Below are 26,750 nucleotides of genomic sequence, written 5' to 3'. Positions count from 1 at the left end.
ATATCAGTATCCAATATCAATCTTTTCTGGTTGACCTGGTTGCAGGAGCCTTCCTCACATCTATGTATTGAGAAAAGGATCTACCGTTTTCTCAGGGGAGAAAAAAAAAAAATACAGCCAGATCTTCCTACCTACACTCCCAGAAAAATTTCAGTTTCCTGTGAGTTCCATAGAAGAGTTAGGTATTCCAATCCAGGTCTATCTTCATGCATTTTTCCTTCTAACTATTTCTTATTTCAAAGAGACTGTAATAGGTGGCGCATCAAAATTAAGCAAAAGGTTTTGGTCTCTCAAAAAAAAAAAAGTAAGCTAGCTATATGCACAGTTAAGCAATTATAATGATCAGCCTCGAGCTTGATAACCTGCAGACCTACATCTGACTACTCCCTCAATCTATGTTCTTATTGATAAGTCACTTTTGTTTGTTACCTGGAATGGGTCCTAAGTGAAAAGCTAATCCTGGAGGTTTCTGAGGACTCTACCTACTGTCTCCCATCTTAAAATATCTGCATTTAAAAAGGCCAGATCAAATCCAAAATGACAATTTCTTAGATGAAATTTAGTGGAAATTCAAATACTTGGATTGGCATAAAACTTTTTGTAAAATAGATCTTAAAGTATTGAAGCCACACTGCGTATGTATCTTTGTCAAGAATTATTAGTGTATGAAAACAGAGGCCAAGGTCAAATTTATATATATTTTAAAAAAATATTTAACTTTCATTACTCATGTGCAGGGCAGGTTCAACAAAAAGCACCTCTTATAATAGAATTACTAAAATTTAATCCATAAGATTAACAGTTGGTTCTGAAAAGAATACAAGAAAACAGTGTACCTTAAGAACCCTGCTGAAATACAGATTCACAGGGGAACAACTAATCCAGTGTTTTCAGAATGGTATCAGAGACTTTGTTACTAAGATAAGCACTGTACTTTTAATGGGTATTATTAAAAAAATGTAAATTTAGGATATTCAATATCTTGTAAAAAATATGGTTTCAAAATTATTCAGAATGTTATTAAACAGACAAGTGCTTGCTTTACAACAATAACCATCCTTTTACAGAGGACATTATTACCAGTAATAAGTACACTGTAGCTCTGATGAGTGTGAGTCTCAGGTCTTCCACCACACACAGCTGACTGAGTTGAAAGCTGGGCTGTGGGGTGTTTTGGGGTTTTTCCTCGCTGCAGTATAGCAGTTAAAGACTTTAGAGAATCTCAGAGAACACAGCAGCTCAGTGTCAACATGTTATTTTTCCTATGCAGGAGGGAGATCACTTCCAGGCAGAAATGCTAATGGTTCTCAGTGTACTGTTTACACAGTAAACACAATAAAATAAGCTGTTATATTTTGGTTCTTATTTCTAAAAGGCAAAACATTTTTCATCAGAAATTTGTTTTGACATTGAAAAGCCTGCAAACAATCGTCTTACTAATCTTGGAGGGATACCTAAAATATAATTCCAGAATATTACATTAAATAAAAAGCTATCCAGACACAATTTTTAAATTTGCAACCTGGAGTTTGGCACATACCCATTAATAAATATCTTGACTTCAACAGATATTTAGCAAGCTCATCTCTCTTTGACTTCTATCCATATTCTCTAAAATTAGAAATTGATTATTGTACTGGTTCCAAACATCAATTTCTTATGCCAGCAAGTGATGATTTATTGTAGATTATTAAAAAAAAAAAAAAAACAAAAACCAAAAAACCAAACCCTTAATGTTTTGATTAAGCAAGGGTAGCGTTGCATTTTGTGGGGTACAGGAAGGATTATTTTAAATGCCAACCTCATGAAGTTCAACAGTGCAAAGTGCAAAGTCCTACACCTGGGTCAGGGCAATCCCAGGCACAGCTACAGGTTGGGCAGAAAAGTGATTCAGAGCAGTCCTGAGGAGAAGGAAATTGGGGTGTTGGTTGATAAGAAACTGAATATGAGCCGGCTTCAGTGTGTGCTCGCAGCCCAGAAAGCAAAGCGTATCCTGGGCTGCATCAAAAGGAGAGTGACCAGCAGGTCGAAGGAGTTGATCCTGCCCCTCTACTCTGCTCTTGTGAGACCCCACTTGGAGCACTGTGTACAGTTCTGGTGTCCTCAACATCAGAAAGACATGGAGCTGTTGGAGCAAGTCCAGAGGAGGCCACGAGGATGATCAGGGGCTGGAGCACCTCCTGTATGAGAGAACAGGCTGAGAAAATTGGGGCTGTTCAGCCTGGAGAAAAGGCGGCTGCATGGAGACCTCATAGCAGCTTTCCAATATCTGAACTGGGCCTAAAAGGATGCTGGAGAGAGGCTCTTCATCAGGGAATGTAGCAATAGGACAAGGAGTAATGGCTTTAAACTTAAACAGAGGAAGTTCAGGTTAAGAATAAGAAAGGGGTGCTTTACTGTGAGAGTGCTGAGGCACTGGCACAGGTTGCCCAAAGAAGTGGTAAATGCTCCATCCCTGGCAGTGTTCAAGGTCGGGTTGGACAGAGCCTTGGGCAACATGGTCTAGTGTGAGACGCCCCTGCCCATAGCAGGAGGATTGGAACTAGATGATCTTATGGTCCTTTCCAACCCTAACTATTCTACGATTCTATGATTCTATGAAATTCCCACTTTTTAACCTAGATTATTCATTCATTATTTCATTAGATCAAGTTTCAGATAAGAAAGAAATTGCAGTGAATGGAAAAAGTGAGAGAATCCCACCCCACATCTCTGTGGAATAAGAGGCTAATACTTTCAAAACAAGTCTTCTTAAATGGCTGTTAATGAGCGTAAAATATAGACTGTAGGCAAACAAAGGAAAACCAAAGTTATTCTTTGTAATTTTTCCCAGTCTGTCTCTGTGTGTTCCTCTATGTTCAACACTGCCAGTGTTTGGAAAGGCACGACCATGTGTATCCAAGGCTGAGGATACAGAATGACTGGCCCTTTCAGTGGCAACATATACTTCAATCACCTTAAAGAGAACGAATTTAATGCCAAAGACTTGAACCTTGACTTGAACCCTGTAAGCAATTGTTGCAGAAAAATAAGGTGGAAGGCAGAGTGAAACACTAACACTACATGATGTTTCATCACTTTCTAGTTATAAAAAAACCCCTCCTCACTCCAAAAATCTCAGTGTGAAGTCTGGATTCTACAGTTACCTCACACTTACCTCATAATTTTGAAAGATACTTCAGTAGGTCATTTGAGAACTCTGATGCAGGTTTTTATTGCTGCTACTAGAAATGAAAGAGCTATTTAAATTGTCCAAAAGTATTTTTGATAGAAGAGAGTATGAAGTATGTTTTTCTCCGACAATTACAGGACTTTGTGATATACCTTTTGAGATAATTGCTCTCAACAGAAGTCTGTCAAAGACAACAACTATTTTTGTGGTGCTTCTGCAAAGTGTTTTTTTAACACTGGCACAATTTTCCCATTACTCACATTTGCTACTTGTTAGAATCTAAGAGGATTTTAGAGAACTTCTGGAGCATCATCATCACGTCTAATTCTTTTCATAACCTTTTATAATTAAGCTTTCCCCTAAAACTACCTTGAGTTTTTGAGTTTCAATTGTATCCGCGGTCTTTCAAACCCTTCAAATTAGAATTCTATGTAATATTCAGTCAGAACAGATTCATGTCTACTAGAAAGCTTAAGACCATTTGCAATGGTAGATTTTAATTATCTTTATGTATTTCTTGTAGCAGTGTAACCTTTTATCTTATTTGCAGATCCATAAAATTATTCTGTAGTTAATGTGATAGATGATGTTAAATTGCTTTGGCTGTTTGGGGTTTTTTTATTTACTTATTTCTGCTTGACTGTGATGAGTACACCAGCCCTTGTTTATCAAAAAGTTAGTCCAGAAAATCTGCCTATGATTCTCTTTTTAATAAGATGTGAATGTCAGAGTCAAGGGGTTAAATCATGACACAGTAGAATTGAAGTCCAGTGGCATTGAAACAGGTGTCTGATGTGTGGCAAAGTCAAAGATATCATTAAGACTAGAGAAAGAGGAGAAGAGCAGTCACATGGATCCTTAAGAGTGATACCAGTAACATTACTGAGAATAATAGCTGCTGACGTCTCGATGAAATTAGCTACAGCAGAGCTGGATTATGAGGTACTGAAACAGTACTAAGAGAACTCAGAACTGACCTATTAATCACATATAGAGCTGAAAACCCCTACTGGGTACTAAAAGCCTGCTTCTTCTCACCAATGAGAATGTAATTCAACAGAAACTTTCTGATATTTATAGTCACAGTCTAACACAGAAGTAGGGTATTTGAGGGAAAAATCATTAAATAAGTATTTTGAAACTTCTGCTAAAGAAACTACATCTTGATTGAGGAAAAAGTAAAAAAGAGAAAAAAGGTAACAGGTTTGCTAGCTTATAATTTCTGGAAAATAGTTTCTTAAGAATCCACTACCGTTAAAAAACCCTCTTTATTAGGTTCCAGGAACAGTCATCATGTTTGCAATATTGTATGAACCAGTATCAGTGTTCTACAATGCTTACAGCAAGTTGTGCAGCAAGAACAATAGAGAAAAAAAGTAGCAGTTACCAATTTTGTCTTCTGAAGATAAAAGTATGCCATAGGAAGTATAAATAACTGATAACATCACCATAAAAGTACTGAAAATAACTGCACAAAGTGAAATAAAATGCTAATGAGCAAAAAATATAACAACATTACTGAAGAAATAAAAACGGTGAAACCATTCTTAAATATGACACAAAATTCATGCTTGGAAAGTTATCTGGAAGTTGGTGAACAAGCATCTTTTAAAACATCAACCTATCCTTTGTCTGTAGTGAGGAAAAGCAAAACCAAGATACTGCCTAATACACAAGCTAAATCAAAATAGAAACTATTTATATAATTGAATGAGATAGAAAAAAAACACTATGCCTGTCACTGTACTTCAGATATTACACTACTCTCCTGAAAACATATGCACAAAGGAACTAAAGTGATATAAAATTTCACCAAAATAAGGCATGAATAATGTAAGAGAAAATTAGACTGTCAGTGAAAGATATCCAAGTTAGTAGTATTTGTTTAGCATGATAGCAAAAAAACCTACTAGATCGCTTTTAATTACTTAGCTTATTAGAAATTATTAGAAATCATAAATTTCAGAAAAAATATGTATTTTCTCTGGATATACACTTCAATATAGAAAATCTTCAGCAGAAATAATAGAATTATTAGATCTGTGATGCATATATATTAAGTACATTGTATACTTTATATTATATTTAATGGATTATTATATTGAGACTATTTTATAGAGGTATTTCATAAAATTTCGAGCTAAAAATACTGGAATTACTTAACATAGTGAAATTGAAAGTTATTATCAAAGTTATACTCAATTGTAGAAAGCAGTTGTGCTCGGCTGTGTGCTAGTTTTTTGATCCAAATGAGATATATTTCCTGTGTATTAAAAGATTACCATATTACCTAACAAGGAAAAGGGAAAAGAAGCTTGCAAATAGCACTGCTGAAGTAACTAGATTTTTGATTCAGCTAATTAAAAAATTAAAAATCAATTTGGATTATTCATAAATTATTTTTAATCTGGTTTTTTTTTACTGGCATGAAAAACCTACTGAGATAAGAAGCTGCTGGTAGGGGCACCATCATTTATTACAGTTCTACCATGAGACAATAGGATCTATATTTAATTGCTTCTGCTGTTTGCAGATTGCCCTATTCACCTTGATATAGAACAACTACTACGGGAGCATTCTATATGAAATATACCAGCTCAGAGTAAAGGACAGAAATAAAGATGCATAAGATTAATATGTGGCCTAGCATTTCGGGCATTCTGTAGGACTACAGAATGGGAAACAACTTAAATATAAGTAAGTCTCTGCATCCTTGGTGATATTCTGGTAGACAGGATGTCACCAAAACCATAAACTCTTATTTGAGCTTGGTGGACTGCCCCAACACAGAACTACGTCCTCCTATGCACCCCCTGTTTATATGTTGAAATTATTCATGCAATTTAAGCCAAAACTGCTACTGGTTTTGATTGAAATCATATTTTCAAAGAATGCCTTATTTACTAAGATCAGCTTAGGTAACTTGGTACAAAAGTTTTGCACTGGTATCAATCCAATTTTCAAAGGTTTAAATGACTTTTGAACCATCTTCCTGAATCTATTATTCGATAAATAATATATTTTGCTGATGGTTTCATCAGTCTTTCTTTCCCTGTATAAGTAACTTTAAAAAAAGTAGCTGATGACTAGCAATTTGTTTTCAGACAGGTAAATAATTAATACATTATTTTAAAAGGACAATAATAGTGAAAATAGAGAATCCAAATGGGTACCAAAGTGTCGTGGTTTGAGACCAGCCGGTAACTCAGAACCACACAGCCGCTCGCTCACTCCCCCCGCTCCTGGAGGGATGGGGAGGAGAATGGGAAGAATGTAACTCCCACGGGTTGAGATAAGAGCAGTCCCGCAACTAAGGTATAACACAAAACCACTACTGCTACCACCAATGATAATAACGATTAGTGAAATAACAAGGGGAGAGGATACAATTGCTCACCACCCGCCGACCGATACCCAGCCCGACCCGAGCAGTGATCTGGGCCTTCCGGGTAACTCCCCCCAGTTTATATACTGGGCATGACGTGCTGTGGTATGGAATACCCCTTTGGCTAGTTTGGGTCAGGTGTCCTGTCTCTGCTTCCTCCCGGCTTCCCCTCCTCCCTGGCAAAGCATGAGACTGAGAAAGTCCTTGGTTGGAATAAACATTACTTAGCAACAACTAAAAACATCGGTGTTATCAGCGTTGTTCCCAGGCTGAAAGTTAAAAAACACAGCACTGCACCAGCTACTAAGCAGGAGAAAAATGACTGCTATAGCTGAACCCAGGACACAAAGATAATTTAAAATATACTTAAGCATTACATCTACACATTTTACGCTTTACTTATATTAAGTATACAATACAGGAACTATTTAAAATATATCATTTGCATCTCTAAAGCAATTCTACCAGATTGCTGTTACTCCCAAAGTTTAGTTGTCAGAAATGAGAGCTGGCACTACTTAGTTATTACAGACAAATAGAGCAAATCCCAGAGAATATTTGGATCTTTCAGTGATCTTTCAGAAATACATATGAACATGATTTAAACTCTTAAAGTGTCAAAAAAAAAAGAAAAGGAAATAAAAAAGTCCTAAGTGAATTCATTCACCCTCAAGAAACTTAAAAGTAGAAGGAACATTCTGGGTAACACGGACTAATTGCCCTTCTGTCACACATTCCACATCACACAAACCTTTTCACAGCTATTTTTACATGCAACAGTCAATTACTTTCGTGGGTTTCTCCAATATATTATTGGAAGGCTGTTTAAGAGCCTCCCTTGTCTGAAAGAGTTTAGAAGCACTCTAATTTCCAGCCTGAAGGTCCAAGTGGCCAATTAAACCCAAATGATTTTTTCTATTTTGCCAAAACAGCTCTAACAGAGAAGTATTAGAAAACCCAATAGAACTGTAGCTAAATTTGACTAGCAGATGTTGGCTTAACTTGCGTTACCGGTCCAAACCAGGACAGGTTCTGTTTAGTATCTTCATCAGTGACATAGACGGTGGGATTGAGTGAATCCTCAGCAAGTTTGCTGATGACACCAAGCTGAGTGGTATGGCTGACACACCTGAGGGATGGGATGCCATCCAGAGGGGCCTGGGCAAGCTCAAGAAGTGGGCCCATGTGAACCTCAGGAAGTTCAACAAGGCCAAATGCAAGGTCCAGCAACTGGGTCGGGGCAACCCCAAGTGTCAGTACATACAGACCAATGAAGGGATTGAGAGCAGCCCTGCGGAGAGGGACTTGGGCTACTGGTAGATGGAAAACTGGACATGACTCGGCAGTGTGCACTCGCAGCCCAGAAACCCAACAGTGTCCTGACCGCATGAAAAGGAGCGTGGCCAACAGGTTGAGGGAGATGATTTTCTGCTTGTGCTCTGCTATGGTGAGACCCCGCTTGGAGAACTGTGTCTAGCTCCGGAGTCCTCAGCTCAGGAAAGCTATGGACCTGCTGGAGAACATCCATAAAATGATCAGAGGGCTGAAAAACTCTCCTATGAACACAGGCTGAGAGAGCTGAAGACCTCATAGCAGCCTTCCAATATCTGAACTGGGCCTACAAAGATGCTGGAGAGGGACTCTTCATCAAGGAATGTAGCAATACGACAAGGGGTTTAGTGAGTTCAAACTAAAACAGGGGAAGTTCAGGTTAAGAATAAGGAAGAAGTTCTTTACTGTGAGGGTGGTGAGGCACTGGAACAGGTTGCCCAATGAAGTGGTGGTTGCTCCATCCCTGGCAGTGTTCAAGGCCAGGTTGGACAGAGCCTTGGGCAACCTGGTCTAGTGTGAGGTGTCCCTGCCCATGGCAGGGGGGTTGGAACTAGATGATCTTGAGGTCCTTTCCAACCCTAACCATTCTATCATTCTATGATTCTATAATTTAGCCTGGAGAAGAAAAGATTCTGGGGAGATCTTATAGGGGTTTTTCGATACTTGAAGGGGGCTTATAAAAAAGATGGGGACAGACTTTTTAGTAGGACTTTTAGTGATAAGGGGTAATGGTTTTAAACTAAGAGAGGGTAGATTCAAATAAGGAAGAAATATTTTACCATGAAGGTAAAAGTTTTACCACCAACTTGCCCAGAGAGTAGGTAGATGCCTCCATCCTTGGAAACATTCAAGGTCAGGTTGGATTCCACAAAGTCTCAGAACACTGGGCAAAATGTCTTCCTTATGTTTCTAGAAAGCAAATGCATTTACTTCTTTCTTCACAGGACCTCCTAACAAGTATTAACGATAGTGCAAAGCTTACATGGATAAGAGTACAGGACACCAAAGTCTTTTTTGATATCAGAAATATGATACCTCTTTAAAGCCTGTAGTGGCCACTGCTACTATGAGAATTCCATTCCAAATGCATTGGTGTCCTCAACTTACGTTCCTGAAAGCGAAAATTGATGCGTCTTGAATACTCTGCATTTTTTGAGTACTTCAAGCACGACTGAATAGCTCGGAAAGAAAAATAGGTTTCTCAAGAATTTAGATCTGTTTCAAATCACCTCATTCTGTGTTTCTGTAACTGACAGTTAAAATACTGAGTGCATTTTCAATAAGGAAAGTATTATAATACCATGTTTGTTCTGCTGAGGTTTTAAAGGTTTTCTGGTGCTTTCCAAATCCTGGCTGTTACCTACAGTGTTAATAATGGGAAAGAATAACACAACTGGACTATCCTGTCACTTTTTAAGTGAATTCTTCTTCAAGAGCACTTAAGATCTAAATAAGTGGCTTCTGAAAATATTCAGAATATGACAACAACAGATGACTAGCTCTGGCTAACAGTGAGACGGATTCATCATCAGTGTGCAAACTCTCTTCTTTCTGCACTTCTGTCCTGAACATGCCTGCATGGGTGATGCTTTGACTCTGTTTCTACACACACATGTACATAACAGACTTTACTTCTTTTTCACAGTACACCTGAATTGCAATAGTAAGTTGTTGCATGAAGAATGCAACACCTCCAACACCAGTGACCCACCTACATATACTTATTTTGAAGGTACAAATAGTTATATGTTCAAATGAGAGTCACAAAGCACTTCTTCCTGTCCAGTATTCTGTATCTGTTCCCTTGATTAATACTCAGTAAAATACCTATGAATATATGGAAAGCAAAAGGCATTTTGGCAAAGCTGTGAACTTAAACTTACTGTCACAAGTATGTTTACGTATTTTATCTTTTTCAAGTATCATTATCTTTACCTAGTTTGAACCCCCTCCCACGTGCAGGGACACCTTCCACTAGGTAGCTCAATACCAGGTTGCTCCAAGCCACCGTCTAGCCTGGCCTTGAACACTTCCAGGGATGGCGTCCAGCCACAAGAACACTTCCAGCCTCAGCTTCTTTGGGCAACCTGTGCCAGTGTCTCAGCAACCTCACTGTAAAGAACTTCTTCTTAATATCTAATCTAAAGCTACCATCCTTCAGTTTTAAACCAGTGAAGCATGCAAGGAGGAAAACTGAAAATCTTGCAGTTATTCATCCATTTGTTCTTCCTCAGTGATTTTTTTTTTTTTTTTTTGGTAAATACAGATGCCATTACCTGACATCTTTAGAAATTTTCTAAATACAGGTTCTAAAGGTAGAACCTGATACATTCTCACATATTCTATTTCAATGTACTCATTTTCATTCACTTCCCCTCTCAGAATTATTATTTTTTATATATATATATATGGAGTATAATGAATGAAACAATGGCCTGAATATCCAATCTTATTATAGGATTGCCTGAACTGATGATTCAAAAATGTTAATTATGCAAAAAAACCTTAAAACTTTTATTCATATTCACTTTGCAGGGGATAAGCAATACTCTAAATCACCATCTTTAAAATTCTTCTACTTCATAGAACAAGCGAGTGAGCCTCTAGCTCGTACAATCACTATCTTATTATGACTTAATCTCTGATTCCTGCTTGGTTGCCATAAATAGCCATATATTAGCTCAGCTACAGCTCCGCATGCATACCTTTTTGTGACTGTGGTATCTGCAGTGGCAGTTACTTCACCACAAGCCACATCTACTTGCAAAATGCAATCCTACAGAAAGAAATATGATTAGGCTTTGAGATTATATGGCATATAGAGATTCCACTCTTGCTAAAGATACTGTGTAGCATACAGTTTACCAACACATGCTGCAATAATTTAAGCATTACATCATTTAAAACTTGAAAATGTTAATTACATAGATTACCGACATAGCACCTTAACTGTCTTTTTATCCAGCTATAACTTCCTAACAAAGAAAGATGGTCTAACATCCCTAACTAATCCCCCCATTAAAATCTGCCTAATATTGTAAAGCATAATTTCAGTATCTGTGGGCAGGACATTCCAAATACTGTTAGATTAGAAAGGGGAAAAAAACCAGCAGCCTTTAACTACTTTCCTTCTCTGGGGAATTCCTTGGATTATTATACTTTCATGGGACAGGTCAGTCTGGTACAGATATTCCAGGAGGGAGAGACCACTTTCTATGGTAGTTATTCAAAGGGCTTGGAAATTCTCTGAGGGAACTGAACAGTTACCACTGTACTTTTATCCTGAAGAGCAGTCCAAGGACACTTATGATCAAAATCCCAAACAGCAACAGAGACATAAAAAGTGCCTGTTGATTGGTAACCTTCACCAAATCTCCATTTCAAGACCTCTGTGTTAAAGTGCAACACAACATCAGTGACAACCAGCAAGAAATGTGTACATTTTAATTTAGTTGAGCACTGATTACCATACATTTCTAAGTGTATCTGGATACTTCGACAGGATACTTGTTCCTCTGTCTGAAATTCTAAAAGTAGGTATTGATGACATGCCTCATTCCTTTTTCAATTACTACACTTACTCAATTAAAGATGAATTATCCAAAAAAGGTGGTGTTCTGAAATCCACAGACCATGGAAAAAATTTACAAATGGTCTAAGATGCATAAGAATCTTAGACTTTGACATGTTAAGATTATTTTTAATTGGTCAGTATTTGGTCAAAAACATAATTAATAACTGAAGTCCAGATTCACCAAACCAAATTTTCCCCTTAAAATAGCAGTCAAAACCACAGTTAACCTACTGTTTTTAATATGTCTCAAGTATTTAGTTGTACAATAAATGAAAATAATACTGTAATTATTAATTTGATAATTAAAATCTGCTCACTTCCCTGAAGACATTACTTGCCCTCAGAGAATTCAGCTGGATACAAAGACAAATAAAATCAACTTTTGAAACATTTCTTCCCTAGTATCCAGACACACATATCACTGGGGTATCTGAGTTTCTGTGCTTGATGCTTCTACTGTAGCCAGAAAGGCTATTTCACCTTGAAGGTCTTGTCCAGTTCTGAATCTGCAATTTGTATTACACAGGCTGTATTTTTTTCCAGTTTAAAGGAAGCTAAACTCTGAAAACTTCAAATTGCTTCTGAATAACAGAGGGTATGTTGACATCAACAGAAAACAAAACACTCTTGAAAAACTGATGGTTTAAGAGCTCATTCTTTAAAATCTCTTCCAATAGATTTTCACAGAAAAATAAATCTAGTAATAAAGTGGAATAAGACACAGGAAAGGAATGCAATATAAAATGTTTTGACACAATACAGAACACTTTTTTCTTAAAAAGTTCTAAAGATCATGTGACTTCAACTACGCATAGAACTGACCTTAGTATTTCACCACGTAACTGTCCTGTCAAGCCTAACAACTTGCAGACACACGAACTTTTTGTTAGAGATACATCTATATGATAAACACAGGTAATCAACTTAATCCTTAGGTACAAACAGTGTTAACAGTGTGTCTGTATTCAAGATCAAATGTCAAAGACCATTTGTTTGAGGCTTAAATTAAGAATTTGAGAAGCACTATACAAAAATCATAAAATCAGGAGCTACATTCCATTGCAGATTGAAAGAGTTAAAGGCACCTCTTTTCATCTCAGTAAGAATTACCTGTTTTCCTGAAGGGAACAATCTGTCATCTGTCATATAAAAGTAACACAATTAAAATGAGACAATATGAAATAATACAATCTAAACCAATTGCTTCAGACAATTGAAAATAAAAAGCCATGCTACTTTAGAAAAAAAACCTTGAATCTTCCATGGTTTTTTGTAAAATTACTGAATAAAGTAATTTTGTAAGATTAAAGTTGTGATGTAAGAAAACTGGAGATCCTCATTTTGAGAGATTAACTAAGCTAACTAAAACTAAATGTAACCATTCCCTTCAGATAATGGAATTTGAGACTTAGGTATACTCAGTTTCACTACTGTTTTCCAGTGATTTAGTAACTTCAGTATTCAGTCAATTGTTTTAATCAGTCCCCAACAGAAAGAGGGTTACTGTCTAAATAAAGCAATATACTAATTTTCTTACTCATCTTTCAAAACAGTAATAAATTCTCAAGGTAATCTAGGAATATCAACTTAGCTGGTTTTAAAAGTAGAAAAACAAACACCCTTTCTTCTGTTAATATTTTTACAGGCCTTATAATACAAATGCATCAAACACTTAAAAATAGTTACAAGTTTCCAATGCAAAATTGTTCGTTCCTTTTTCAGATGCTATGCTTGGTTCTATCCATTCCTTTGAAACATTTTTATTTTGTGCACTCCAGTTTGCTAATTCCATGGAGCAAATCACACAGAGAAAATTACTCCATTTATTAACAGCTACTGACCAGTAGCTGTTACTGGGAATAGTCTTGTATTTTTTTAAGGTTTCAGCAGACAATACTGAATTAATATTAGCATTAAAACTGCCATTTAGCATCATGTACAAGTGAAACCTAACTACTTCTGTTTTAATGAGATGAAACTATGAGATGTAAACCATTTTTGCTGACCAACCTTCTTCAGTTTTTAATTGTCAGATTTCAACATTTTTAGTGGTTCTTCTCTCCCCTCCCTCTACTCTTCTCCCTATTCACAAAGACTATGTTAAAAATACCAAATAAACTAGTAAATCTTAGTGTAAAGACATGAACAATTTTTTTATTGTCTCTGAATGCCAAGCATGTGGATTTCAAGTAAACCTGCTGGTTTACTAGAGTATTTAACACTATCATTGCTTTTCCCAGTAGCAGCCAAATTCCCATCCTTAAGTGGACTCGTCTGTGAATGAAAGACCATACCCACTTAAATCAGGCCGTATCTTACCTATTGTATCTTACTACACTCATCCTAACTTTAGTGATAAACTTAAATCAGGCCAGAATGTTTAGAAACAACGTAGGTACCCAAAAATCTACTTACAAAATACCTTATAAATGAAAAAGCATACGTAATAAGTAATATTGAATCAATTATGTTTAATGTAACAACATTTTTTTTTTATGTATTATTATTAAGCTACTGTCTAAAATGTAGAGGTGTAGGGTAATTTTTGCTGACTCAAAGTGCCAATGCAGATTAACTTTTCACAAAGAAGAGAAGGTGGCTCTCTGTAAGCAGGTAAGAGTGAAAAAACTGTAGAGGAACTGCCATGAACACTCCTCAGATGTCGAGAAAGAAGCTTCAGTTTAGTTTCTGCTGTTGTGACCTGAGTTTCCGTGAAGATATAAATCAGAATTATATCCAGGAAAAGCAAGACTTTCTGCAAGTTTATAGGATCCTTCAAGAAACAACTTAACTAACAGCCCAAAAGTGACTGGTTAAAAGATGTGCTCTAGTTCTAATGAAAAATGTGTTTCAAAGTGTTTTCAGTCCACATTAAAAAAAAAAAAAGGGCATCCAAAGGACACATTTATGAGGTCATATGCTGAGGACAGAGGAACAAAAGGCAGGCCTTGGCAAGAGTCCACATTTCAAAGATACAAAAGTTTAATTTTAATCAATTTAAGTAATATAAGATTAATATATTAGTGATCTGAAAATTCAAATTAACTGATCTCGTTCTGGAACAACAGATTAAGTTCCAACACCTAGGCATCATCTGTCTAGGATGCCCAAAGAAAGCAACAACAGTTGCTCATATTGTTAAACTATCTTGCCTGCACAGAAATTTTCCAGGCAAAAGTACCCTAACTATTGTGTAGAAGACCACAAAGCACTTCCGTTGTGAGGGATGTAATTTAAATCTAAGATACATATCTAACCTACCCATCAGGGGTGTTCCCAGGCTCAGCTGACTAGTGAACTTTCGGCTTTTCACATGGAAGCATTACATAAAGTCAAAGCACTGCTAATATGAACTATGAACAAATAAACCCTTTCCCTATTTGCAAATAGTAGAAATATCTTCATCTCTCAGTGATGTTCAGCATACTGAATGCTAGTTAAATGCCACTAGTCATATAAGGTGTTAGAAATATAATAGAAAAGGCAACGGATACCTTGAAATGAAAACTTTTTGTTTCATTCAGTATTTTACTGTATGTTACTACACTCATCCTAACTTGAGCAATAAACATCAGCAATGCCTGAAGGAAAGTAACACCTGTCACTGAGCATAAGAAAACAGAGAATAAGGTGACCTTTCTTAGCAGTACTGTGAATATCTATTGGCCACAGAAGATTATGATTAAACAAAATTCCTTGGTCTTCAAAAAATTTCTTCTTAGTTTAAGAAATAGTGATTTTTCTTCTACAAATTCAGGTTCAAACTCAGACCTCCATAGGAATAACTGAGATACTCTACACAGTTTTTATATTAATGTCTGAAATTTTATATTACTGTGCTGAAAAGCGGTTCAGAAAGAAGCTTCTATTCTCTCCTCAATATAAAATACACAAAATTTTCCAGAACAAGCGAATGGGTAAATATCTACATGAAACATTTCATCCTGGTTTGGGTTAGAAGAGTTATGCCATGAGCACAGCACTGGTCAGACTCAGTTCCCCAGAATACCTTAGTGAGCGGAGATGACTCATCATGTCCTAAGAACATAATGAAAAGTTTATTTCATGCGTTAGCATTGAGAACTTCATTTTCCATTGGCTTTCTTCACAGTTACATATTGTTCTAGTCTCACAAAATGGAAGAAGTTGCATAACCATGAAAAGACAAGCCATTTTTCGCTGGCTGAAAACCATGTGGGGTTCTATAAAATGTACAAATAAACCATTTAGTATCATTATTTTAGAATACTGGCAAGAACAGAAGACAAAAGCTTATTAACAACTGAATTCATTCAGGGATTTACTAAGGTTCTCTTCAAAAAGCTAGTAAGTCATCAAATTAATCTGAAGCAAAGAATAACATGTATAACCATGCATCCACATCATTTTGCATTAGCTGAAGTATACAGAACAGTAATGATGAAATCAAGTCAATATAGTGACACTAAAAAGGGACAAAGATTTTTTTTTTAATTTATTCACTGCCTTGGCAACCAAATTAGGTTTCATTCAATCTTAATAGGTCAAAAGTTGGCAGAAAAGGATGGACAGCCATAGGTCACATTTTTGATTCTGAATAGTTAGTGTATTCACCCATGGATTAATTTTACATATTTACCAGTTTGAACTCTTGAGACTCTTCATTAGGGACTGTAGTGATATGACAAGGGGTAACAGGTTCAAACTTAAACAAGGGAAGTTCAGGTTAGATATAAGGAAGTTCTTCACTGTGAGGGTGGTGAGGCACTGCATCAGGTTGCCCAAAGAAGTGGTAAAGCTCCATCCCTGGCAGTGTTCAAGGCCAGGCTGGATGGAGTTTTGGATGACATGGTTTAGTATGGAAGGTGTCCCTGCCTATGGCAGGGGGGTTGGAACTAGATGATCTTAAAGTCCTTTCCAACCCTAACTATTCTATTATTCTATTCTATGATGCTAAGAAGGTCTCTACGGTGAGAGTGGTGAGGCACTGAAACGGACTGTTCAGAAAAGTTGTGGGTGCCCCATCCCTTGAAGTGTTTAAGGTCAGGTTGGATGGGACTTTGAGCACTCTATTCTAGTGGAAGGTGTCCCTGCCTGTGGCAGGGGGGTTGGAACTAGATGATCTTTAAGGTCCCATCCAACCCAAACCATTCTATGATTCTGTGAACACAGGTTTTTCACTTCTGTTTCTTATGGTAAAGCTAAAAGACATGTGCAATATTTGTTTATGCAATTAGGCAACACAAAATTGAATATTCAGTTTGGCATCAAAAAGTAATGGAAAGGAAAGCTAGGTTATATAATTCAGTGGTAAATGTTTCTAAAACTGTTTTCAGTGTGAATGGCAGTAAGCTGCATATCGTTAATACATAATTTATGTTGCATAGTGTGTAATGTGGTAAATAGTTACAAAATCCTACTCCTCCCTCTACTATCATCACAAATGCTTCTCACTATTGCTAGAACTAACTTGTCCTCACCCAGGACACCACTTACTCCAACCACCGCACCCCTTTAATCAGACGTATTTTGTATTTGTTTTTCTACAATCCAAACTGTTTGAAACAGCTTCAGACAAAATACTTCTTTTTTGTGTACTCTAATCTCAGTTTTATGCGTCCTTTAGAGTTCATTCAGATTATAGCTACCCTTATCTGTCCGATATAGTTGTGCTTCCATTCATACTGCCTGGGAACATATATATTTTATAGCTGGTTTTGGCCAGTAGTCAGTTCCTACCTATTACTAACATTGCCAGGAGGGTTCCGACACTGGAATTCTCACTACACTGCCAAAAGCTTATGAGTTCACAATCAAAACCTACTCTCAGGGCCATCACTTTTTGGCTGTTCCTTTCCTAAACCCACATAGAGGCCTAACCATCAAAAACACAACCATCCCCTTGACTGTTTCCTCGACATTAAAAGCGAGGACATTTGAAAGAATAAATTGTATTTCAGAAGGTTCATTTTTTTTACTCTCCACCCCAACTCTTCCTCCCCATATGCCATGTGAGACGACCAGGAACTAGCACATGAAGGCAAAGTGCATGTCTCTTATGTACACAAGATACCTTAAAAAAGCAACATCTCTAAAGTAAAGATATCCTTTCCTTTACCTTCATTATCTTCCTTCAATGGACATCTGAAAGTAGCACGATGGGAGGTAATACACATATAGAAAACTCTTCTTTGTGCCAATTCCTGTTCACAACAGGAAAGGTTGCTATACCTTATAGGCAATACATGGATTTGTGGAGATACAGAAATAACAGAAAAGCTACGACTGCCAACTTAAAACCCTGGCACCAATAAATGCTCCTTACAGACCTACTGTAGCATGAATAAGCAAATTTGCCAATTCTCTGAGAGTTGGGATGTACTACAGCATGCTAAAACATTTCCATTCTAAATTAAGATGTGTGATTCAGTAAGCACAAATGTAGGCATGGTATAGTTTGCATTCAGGTAAAATAGTAAACATAGAACATATCATTATCTTCATGTATCTTTCCAGCAAACACTTCTGCCAATCTTTTCCTAGACAATGGGTTCACGTACTGTGGCAGACAGCAAAGGGCTGGCAAGGAGCACATGGGGAAATCAGGTAACTACTACTTAGAGATGATAAATAAAAATCATTCAGTTTGTTCCAAATGCCTTGCAGCACACTTCAGGGCTCATGTTTGAAAACTGCTTAGTCAGAAGGTGAACCCTGGGAGTTAAAACATGCTTAAAATAATTTCTCCAATTTATTAAAAACAGAAGTAGGCCAAATTCTTACAAGACAATGGGAACATTCTTCCTGTTAGGTGTGGACTGCAGTACCATTTCCAACACACTTTGCTAAATAAACTGCCAAAAAATGAGATACATTCCAAATAACATTATTCATCTTTTCAGGTGATGTGGTTTGAAGTTGACTTTAAGGGGACTTTACGTAGACTAAAATGGTCTTATGGAAAGGTGGAATAAAATGTAATTAAAGAAAGACGCGCTCAAAGAAGCGCGTGCCTATTAACAGTTCATTAAGCCGGCGTTCAAGCGCTCAGCACCCGGCAGCGCCTCGCCCGCCGCCGCCCCCCTCCTCCCCACTCCACTCTGACGGGGCCGCGCTCGGCTCCTGCCATTGGCTCGGGCCAGTGACACCCGCATGACGGCAGCGCGGCGGCTGCCCGGCTCCGGGGGCTCGGCGCTGGACAGGCTCCTGAAGCACAGCGCGGCTGGAGAACTTCGCCAACACGTTTCCCGGGGAAGAGTCTTTCTGAGGCGTCCCTACACCCAGCGACGCGGAGAGGCCAACACACACTGAGCGCAAAGCTGTCAAACGAATATGCACCCTGACGCCAATCCCACAACTTGAATGCATTTGTGGTTTTTTATTAAAGAGCTTCCATAATATTGCTTCTAATACTGAAAGACTGAGTATTTACCCCCAAAAGCTAAAGTTTCCTTTTTTTTTTTATATATGAACACATGAGGAAGCACTTCTGCCTTTGCTAAAAATACTCAGTAAGCACTAATCAAGGCATTAATTCCAACATGAAGAGCAAGACGACGCAACAACCACTGGTAGAATTTATAAGCAAGTTAACTGCACTGTACTGCAAACAAAGTTAAAGGGAAGGCTTTTTCAGTGAGCAAGCGCTATAGATGCCTGTGGTTCAAAGACGAAACATGTTTTAATGATGGTAAAGGTATTTGAACTCTATGTGATTGTCTTCCAAACAGCCAGAATTAGGAACCTATCATACAAATGCATTTATTAAAGATTACTGAATTATCATATGATTGAGCATTTTTTTCTTGTTTTCAGGTCACTTGAATGTACATAAATATATGAGTTCCTGGACAAACAATAGAATGCCATAGGGGAAAAATATGTCTTCATTATTTCCTTCAAGTCAGGCTAAGAAAGAAATGGGAAGAAGTGTTCCATTGGTACAGGAAGAAAATACATCTCCCTGCTCAAAAGGCTTTTATAATTTAAAAAACCATGACCATAACAATACATTTTTTTATGATTTGCCTATTTTGTAAAGGCAAGTACCAAACTCACATTACTTCATCACTGCTGTATCTCTGTAAGATTTTAATTTTTCTGATAGCCTGGTTAGTCCTCATTTGACATCAGTGTAGGGAAAACATAGCATCTGGTAGTTGCCACAGTATTTTGCAAACAAGCATTTTGAGTTTAACAATCTGTAATGTGTATTGATTACTCACCATATCCATGAATGCCTCCTAAAGGGGAAATTATTCACATGCATCATGTTCACAGATCTTCCAACATCAGTGTTTTCCTTGTCAGACTGATTTATCTGTTACGGTATTCATAGATTCATTCCAGAACAACTGCATGACCAGTTAACAGCAGGGATTATTGCAAGAATTACTGTAATCCATAAAAATTCCCAGGATCCAAAGAAAGACTTCTCACAGGGTTTTCTAGGTACACGTCCATCCATTTATGCATCACTTGCTGCTTAAAAAACACTAAACTAATCAGTATAGAGAAACTGTTATGACAATGCCAACAGCTTGCTTTGATAAAAATCCAAGTGCTTTGACTGTGAATTAAAGCATCTTCATATGCAGCATTTTGGACAGTTGGAAAAGGTTAGTCAAAACATAGTTTCTTGTCATCTGTGCCAAATCAGTGGTTAGGGGGAGATGTGTAACTTCAGATTTCTTTGCCATGTTCAGAAATGAGTACTGCTTTTTCTTCTTTCTTAGACACATATTCATCAGTAAGCGCTTTAATGCAGTTTTCCTTTCTTACAAGCCCAGTGAACGGGATGATGTTTAATAGCCATGTACAACAAACCCAAACTTCTCTCAGTATTTGATACTGTGGGTTTGTTTCTTCAACTAAGAAAGAAGGAAGGAAGTATGCTTTTTCCACTCCATAGGACAGGACTACAGTTAGATACCATCACGAGACATGATTATATCACGATCAAATTCATTTTGCTGTCTAACCCCATAATAAGGCTCCCTGCTCCCTTTAAGTAAAATGACTAAGCTGTCGACTTTTTCACTGCAGAACCCCGTTCTACTTTGATGTTATACTCTATATAAAACCACGTGCAGCAATTTGTATGTTGCAAAATGAAAGCAAAGCTTTAAGTCCCGTGTTACCTAAGCATTCCTCCTCTGCTGTCCTTTTTTCCCCCAATTCAGTTCCCAGACAGTAGTTATCACTCCTCGGGATGATTCTTAAGCCCAAGACACAGAGACGGCATATATTTTGAAGCAACGCAGGCAACAGGCTCTTGCTTCCTTTCCCCTGACAGTAATTTCCAGGCTGCCCCTGGGGCTGCCCGTATCCTCGCCCGGGAGCGGCTCCGGACACTCGCAGGCTGGACGCTCTGGCACTTACTCTGCAGCAGACTGGGCTCGGCTGCGGTGCGGGCTCTGCCTGGCAGAGACAGGCTGTGCTGGCGTCAAGGGGGACCTCTAGGTGGGTTCTCCTGACAGCACATCCTGCCCTGCCTCTCCCACCGCCGGATGGAGGGGACGGACGGGGGCACTGGGGAGGAACAAAGCGGGAGAGTGTGCCTTGAAGCCGCCGATTTCTCTCGGGTGACTGAAAGCAAAGAGCGTTCTGCATGCAAGTGCAGAAATCTGCAGGGAAAGATACATGTAGGACACGGAGTTCACTGCATTGATCTCTGCTGAGATGTGAAAGGTTTCTGGACAAGCTTTTACGCTTTGGCGTGCCCAGGCCATACATTGTTTGCTTGCCATTCTTTTAAAGTGGTTTATGCTGCATCAAGACTTTTTAAACTTCAAACGACCCCTTGCCCTTTTGACAGGAAATCCTGCAGTATAGAAGCCAGCTGCAACTTCAATGACATTAAAACATGTGATAAGAGTGTGTGTTTGATTAGGGTGTGGGTAGACTCCGGAGTAACATGATAAGATGCTGCACTGCACATTTTTAAGGATCCTATTTCCTTAAGCTCAGTTCTGTTGCTGTCACAGCTTCTATTCTACAATACCCCAAATTAGCCCTAGTAGTTTATGCCATTCTGGAGAAAGAATAAAATACTAAACTACTTGAATGCACTATTTGAATTGTCACAATGTGTTGACACAGAAATAGTATTCAATTCAGTAATAAAAAGGGAGCCTCTACTGCTGCACACATTTGTAAATTACTGTACTTTGAAGAATTGGAGCACCGAAATACTACACATTCCAAAATTTAAAGGGGCTCTAGCACCATTTAGGACTTACTACTCTATGCAGAAGGCTGGGTTTTCTTTTTTTCATTAAATATAACCAAGATAGATAGCAGGCAGAGAGTTGCAAATAGTGAGAATGACAATTAGCCTTTTCTCACTGAGAAGTTAAAGTATATAATAATTTTCAAAATAAATATTCATGATAACTTCTAAAAGGACCAGTTAAGTCATCACAATGGTTAGGATGCTTTATGTAGAAAGCCTCTGCTCCCCACTTTGGGAATTTATATCAGAGACTTTTGAAAAGAATATAAACAAAACTGTGGAAACTGCAAGGTTGTGTGATTAATCTGAATATAAAAGAACATAACATCTAAATAATCCAGTTGTCTATTGCTTTCTCTAGGCTAGATCCACTTATTATAAAATATTAACTACACCAAATGCTACAGAAATCTGCACCATCATTATTATTTCATACTGCACTTACCTAACTGCATACTTGCCTGATCACCCATGGGCACTGACATTTTCAACACTAGACTTTCTGAATGCGTTGTTCCATCTTGAGAGAGAGTTTCTCCACACTGACCAGTACCTAACACATTTGAAATCCATGAACAAGTCTGTTCTGCATCTATATGCCAACTTATCTGACTTTCTGTAGTACTAAGTTCAGCTTAAAGAATAGCACCCATTGACTCAGCTAATTTCATTCAGAAGCAGAGTTGCAGAAGGAGAGTGGGCATATATAAAGTTAACATATAGCATTACAAATGAGTTAAATAATTCACCAACAATGTGGAATAGACAATATATGGGCTTTCCAGAGCAGGGATAAATTAAAGCCAGAGACTTTAACCAGTAAAGAATTTTAGTTATATTTCCAGTATAGGCTGACTTGCAAATTTGTTCCAGTTCAAGCCCGTAGTAGTTTGCTAATCAGTTCACCTTGAAAAAAAACCCCATACAACAGCTAAAAACATGTAGTGACATTAACTTTAGAGGTTTGTGGGTTTTGTTTTTTGGGCTTTTTGTCTGACTGGATAAGAATTTTGGTGTGTCAGTTCCAATTCAGGTTCACCAAGAGTTCTTTGAAATACTTTTGTTCACGCAAACTTCAGCCCGGGGTGGGGTTGGGGGGGGGGGGGGGGGGGGGGGCAGGGGAAGAAGAAAAGGAAAAAAGCATTTCAGTGTAGATTTTGCTTTTATTCTTCCTGTGTTCTGCTACCAGAGAGGTGCTCTGACTGTTACGACGGAAGCTCTAGTGCATCTTCCCCATTTGTGCAAAATCTAGGCTAGGCATAAAGAAGCTGTAGGGAGAAAGACAGAGGCACGAACAGGAATCTACCAGTGCTAACAGCTCTTCCCTGAGATGGAGGAATCCCAGATTCCACTCCCTTCTGCAAGGTCTCCTTGAGAATTTTCCACTAAAATTAATTAGGTAATGGACAAAATATGTTTGTAGCTGGAACCAGATTACCTGGAAGCACTTCTTGCTTCCAAATAAATAGTTACATTGGACTGCAGAGTGTGGATCTATCCTCTTTCTCTTTCTTACTGGTCTTGAGAATCGTGCATTTCTAGACTGCCCAATGAAACATCTGAACAGGGAGAAGTGAAGAGTATGTCCTATAAACCTTGGTTTTATAGGACCTATTAACAGTGCAAAATTGAGACTACCTTTCCATTTTGTTCTTTGGGGGTAGGAGAGCCAAAGAGAGGATTATCTGCATTCTCACTTCTTAATTTTTGCATAGTGTTCCTCCCACAGCACTCAGCTTTTTGATTACTAGTGTTATCAGAAAATTTACTTAAGAATTGGCCCAGGTCTGTGTCTGTTAAACTGAAGTAATATGGAGTATTTTCTTTGCCTCTTCTCATAGCTGCAAATGTGCTAGCAGACACCAGAGGAAGAGTTTACCTTGTAGTATTTCTGGTCATGATCACAGACTCATAGAATAGAGATGGAAAGGACTTTTAAAGGTCACCTAGTCCAACCCCACCAGCAATGAGGAGGGACATCCTTAACTAGATCAGGTTGCCCAGAACCACATCCAGCCTGGCCTTGGATGTTTCCAGGGATGGGGCATCTACCCCCTCTCTTGGCAAGCTGTTCCAGTGTTTGATTACCCTCATGGTAAAATATCTCTTCCTTATGTCTAGTCTGAATCTCCCCTCCTTGAATTTAAAGCCATTACCCCTTATCCAATCGCTGCTGACCCTACTACATGATGATCATAAGTGCTAAGAGAGGTAAGAACTGCTGTTCTGCCAGTGTCAGACTTTGAATATAGAAGATCAACAAAACCAATGAAAATATATAATATAAACCATACAAGTCATGAGAAACAAACACCACCAGGGACTACAGAACTACCATTTGTATGCTCAAGAATGAGCACAAATGATCTGAAGAGATCAGTTTAACTTAGTAATTTTTTTTTTTTTTTAAGGGAGAAAAAAGGTCATTGAATCAAGTATTTTGGTGACAGTACAATAACACATAGGGCAAAACATGTATCTAGGAAGGTAAAGGTAATGCTGACCAGTTGCACCCAAAGGATGATGGTAAATAGCAATAGCTCCTTTTCAAACTGGCAACCAGTGGGGTCTATCAGCTGTCACAAGTGGGGTCCCTCTGGGATGAATATTGGGGCAACACTGTTTAATATCTTCATAAGTGGTCTGGATGATGGGATCAAGTGTACCCTGGCCAAGTTTGCCAATGATAGCAAACTGAGTGGGGAAGTGGACACTTTGGACAGCAGAGGCACCCTGCAGGATGACCTGGATAAGCTGGAAGAAAAGTGGGCTAACGAGAACTTTATGAAGTTCAACAAGGACAAATCTAAGGTCTTGCACCTGGGTAAGTACAATCCAGGAGTGCAGCACAGGCTGGGATCTACTCAGCTGCGGAACAGCTCTGTAGAAAGCGACTTGGGGGTCTGGTGGACAAGGTCAATGTGAGTGAACAGTGTGCTGCTGTGGCAAGGAAAGCCAGCAGAATGCTGGGTTACATCAACAAGGGCATCACCAGCAGAGATAAAGATGTCATTATCCCACTCTACTCCGCACTTGTAAGGCCACACATGGAATACTGTGTTCAGTTTTGGTCTGTGTTATACAAAATAGATGTGGACAGTCTGGAGAGGGTCCAGAGAAGGGCTAGAGAGATGATCCAAGGACTGGGAAGCCTGCCCTATTGAGGACAAGGTGAGAGAAGTGGGTTTGTTCAGCCTTTAGAAAATAAGAAAGAAGACTCAGGGGAGACTTTATCACCATCTTCCAGTATTTAAAGGGTATCTACAAAGAAGATGGGGACTCCCTTTTACCAAGGAGTTACATGGAAAAGATGAGGGGTAATGAAGTTGCTCCCTGGGAAATTCCAGTTGGACAAAAGTGGAAAATTTTTCACAATGGGAACAATCAGCTATTGGAATGATCTCCCCATGGAAGTGGTAGATTCCCCAACATTGGACACATTTAAGATTCAGCTGGACAGGGTGCTGGGCCATTTCATCTAGACCATGCTTTTGCCAAGAAAGGTTGGACCAGATGATTTTTGAGGTCCCTTCCAACCTGGTAATCTATAATTCTAAGATTCTGTGAATAGTTGTGGAGCCTGACATATGCTATCAGTGAGACAGAGTGTTCGTTGAGATCAAGTCTGAGGTATATGATATAGGCTAATGCACAAAACCTATGTTGTGCAGACAGGTAATTCCAGCCTTCAGGAGAAAACAAAAAAAACCCCAAAAAGAAAAAGCGAAATGGGGCATTTTTTCATGCCTTTTTTTTTTTTTAAACCAATAAAGAGATTGCCCAAAACAGAAGGAAAGAACTGAATAAAAAGTAAGTCAAATGTTAATACTGATAATCTGCAATATTATGAAAATATAATGTATATATCTGACAATTCTGCATACTTGGGATTCTTTTATATTTTTTGAGGATTAGAATCCCTTCGTTATTTATAAATTCTCCATGAAAACCATATAGATTGAAAAATGAATTTGTTAATGAAGCAGTAAGAAATCCTTCCCACTGCATACAGTGAAAGGAAATCATCCAAGTGATAGGTCTTTAGTCATAGGACTTTTTAGGTCCACAGAAGTTACTTTCTGTAAGAATATTATTGAAAGTAAAGGCACAAATGCAACTCCTCAGAATCCTCAACAGAGTAAGCAGATAAGCTGGATAAGCTCCTTACCACATTTTAGACTGCTTTACTCACAGACAGGTGTTACATGAGTCTATGTCAAACCAAATAATTCAGCTTTTTCTCCTGTCTTCTTCCTCTACCATGTGCCCTGCATGAAAATTAGCTAACTATTGGACCCCCTTCTGCAGTAAGTAAATTATTCCTTCAGAGAGAAAAACCTGTGCAACTTCAGAAGCAATTTGCTACAAGCAGTCCAGATAACAGTAGATTTATTTGTCTCTAGTCTTCCTACAGAGTCTTGTTGCATCCCTACACGCCTTCCACTCTCAGACATCTTCATGACAAATCATAAGGCAAGCCACATGCATTTTGGTGCCATGCTATAAAAACACCATTCCACTGGGTTCTGACAGAGCCTTACATTATTTTGAACACTTTGAACAGAAAAATGACAGAGAAAAATTGTTTCTCTGTACCCAGAGAAGGCCTAAATAAGTGCTATGCAGTATGGATACAACCCACTCCACATAACTTGTCCTCAGGGCTTGAAAGCTTAGAGCCATAATTGTCTAATTGAAATGAATACTAAATGAGAAAACTTCAAAAAACATATTTTGAACAACATACTTTGAAAACGCTTTTGAACAACAATAATGAATTAGGTAATGTTGCTAAGAGCTTGTGGCTATCCCTTAAGAAGAGCTAGTTATCAAGTATATTTTTGTTCTGAAAGTGATGTGCTCAACTATAAATGTAGCTTGAGTAGAACATTCTCCATCCACGCCTTAGCCCTTTTTGAAGTCCAGAGAATCTTCAGGTCAAGAACTTTGAAAATTAATATTTGATGGGTCTTCTATTAGCTTCTTGGCCTGTTCTGTCTCTCTCTCTTTCCCTACTTCAATTACAGAAAGAAATGGTTTCAGGTAATCTCATTCTAAAATGTAAAAGATCTGC

At 38.2% G+C, this 26,750-nt stretch overlaps 1 protein-coding gene across 1 annotated transcript in view; it reads right to left on the bottom strand.

The window, feature by feature from the left end:
• The window catches only part of PDE4D (phosphodiesterase 4D), a 407,986-nt gene that overhangs the window by 270,554 nt on the left and 110,682 nt on the right, over positions 1-26,750 (bottom strand). The window lies entirely within an intron of this gene.

This window comes from Strigops habroptila, chromosome Z (assembly GCF_004027225.2).
Source record: "Strigops habroptila isolate Jane chromosome Z, bStrHab1.2.pri, whole genome shotgun sequence".
Classification (NCBI taxonomy): Eukaryota; Metazoa; Chordata; class Aves; order Psittaciformes; family Psittacidae; genus Strigops; species Strigops habroptila.
This window is presented reverse-complemented; position numbering and strand designations above follow the sequence as displayed.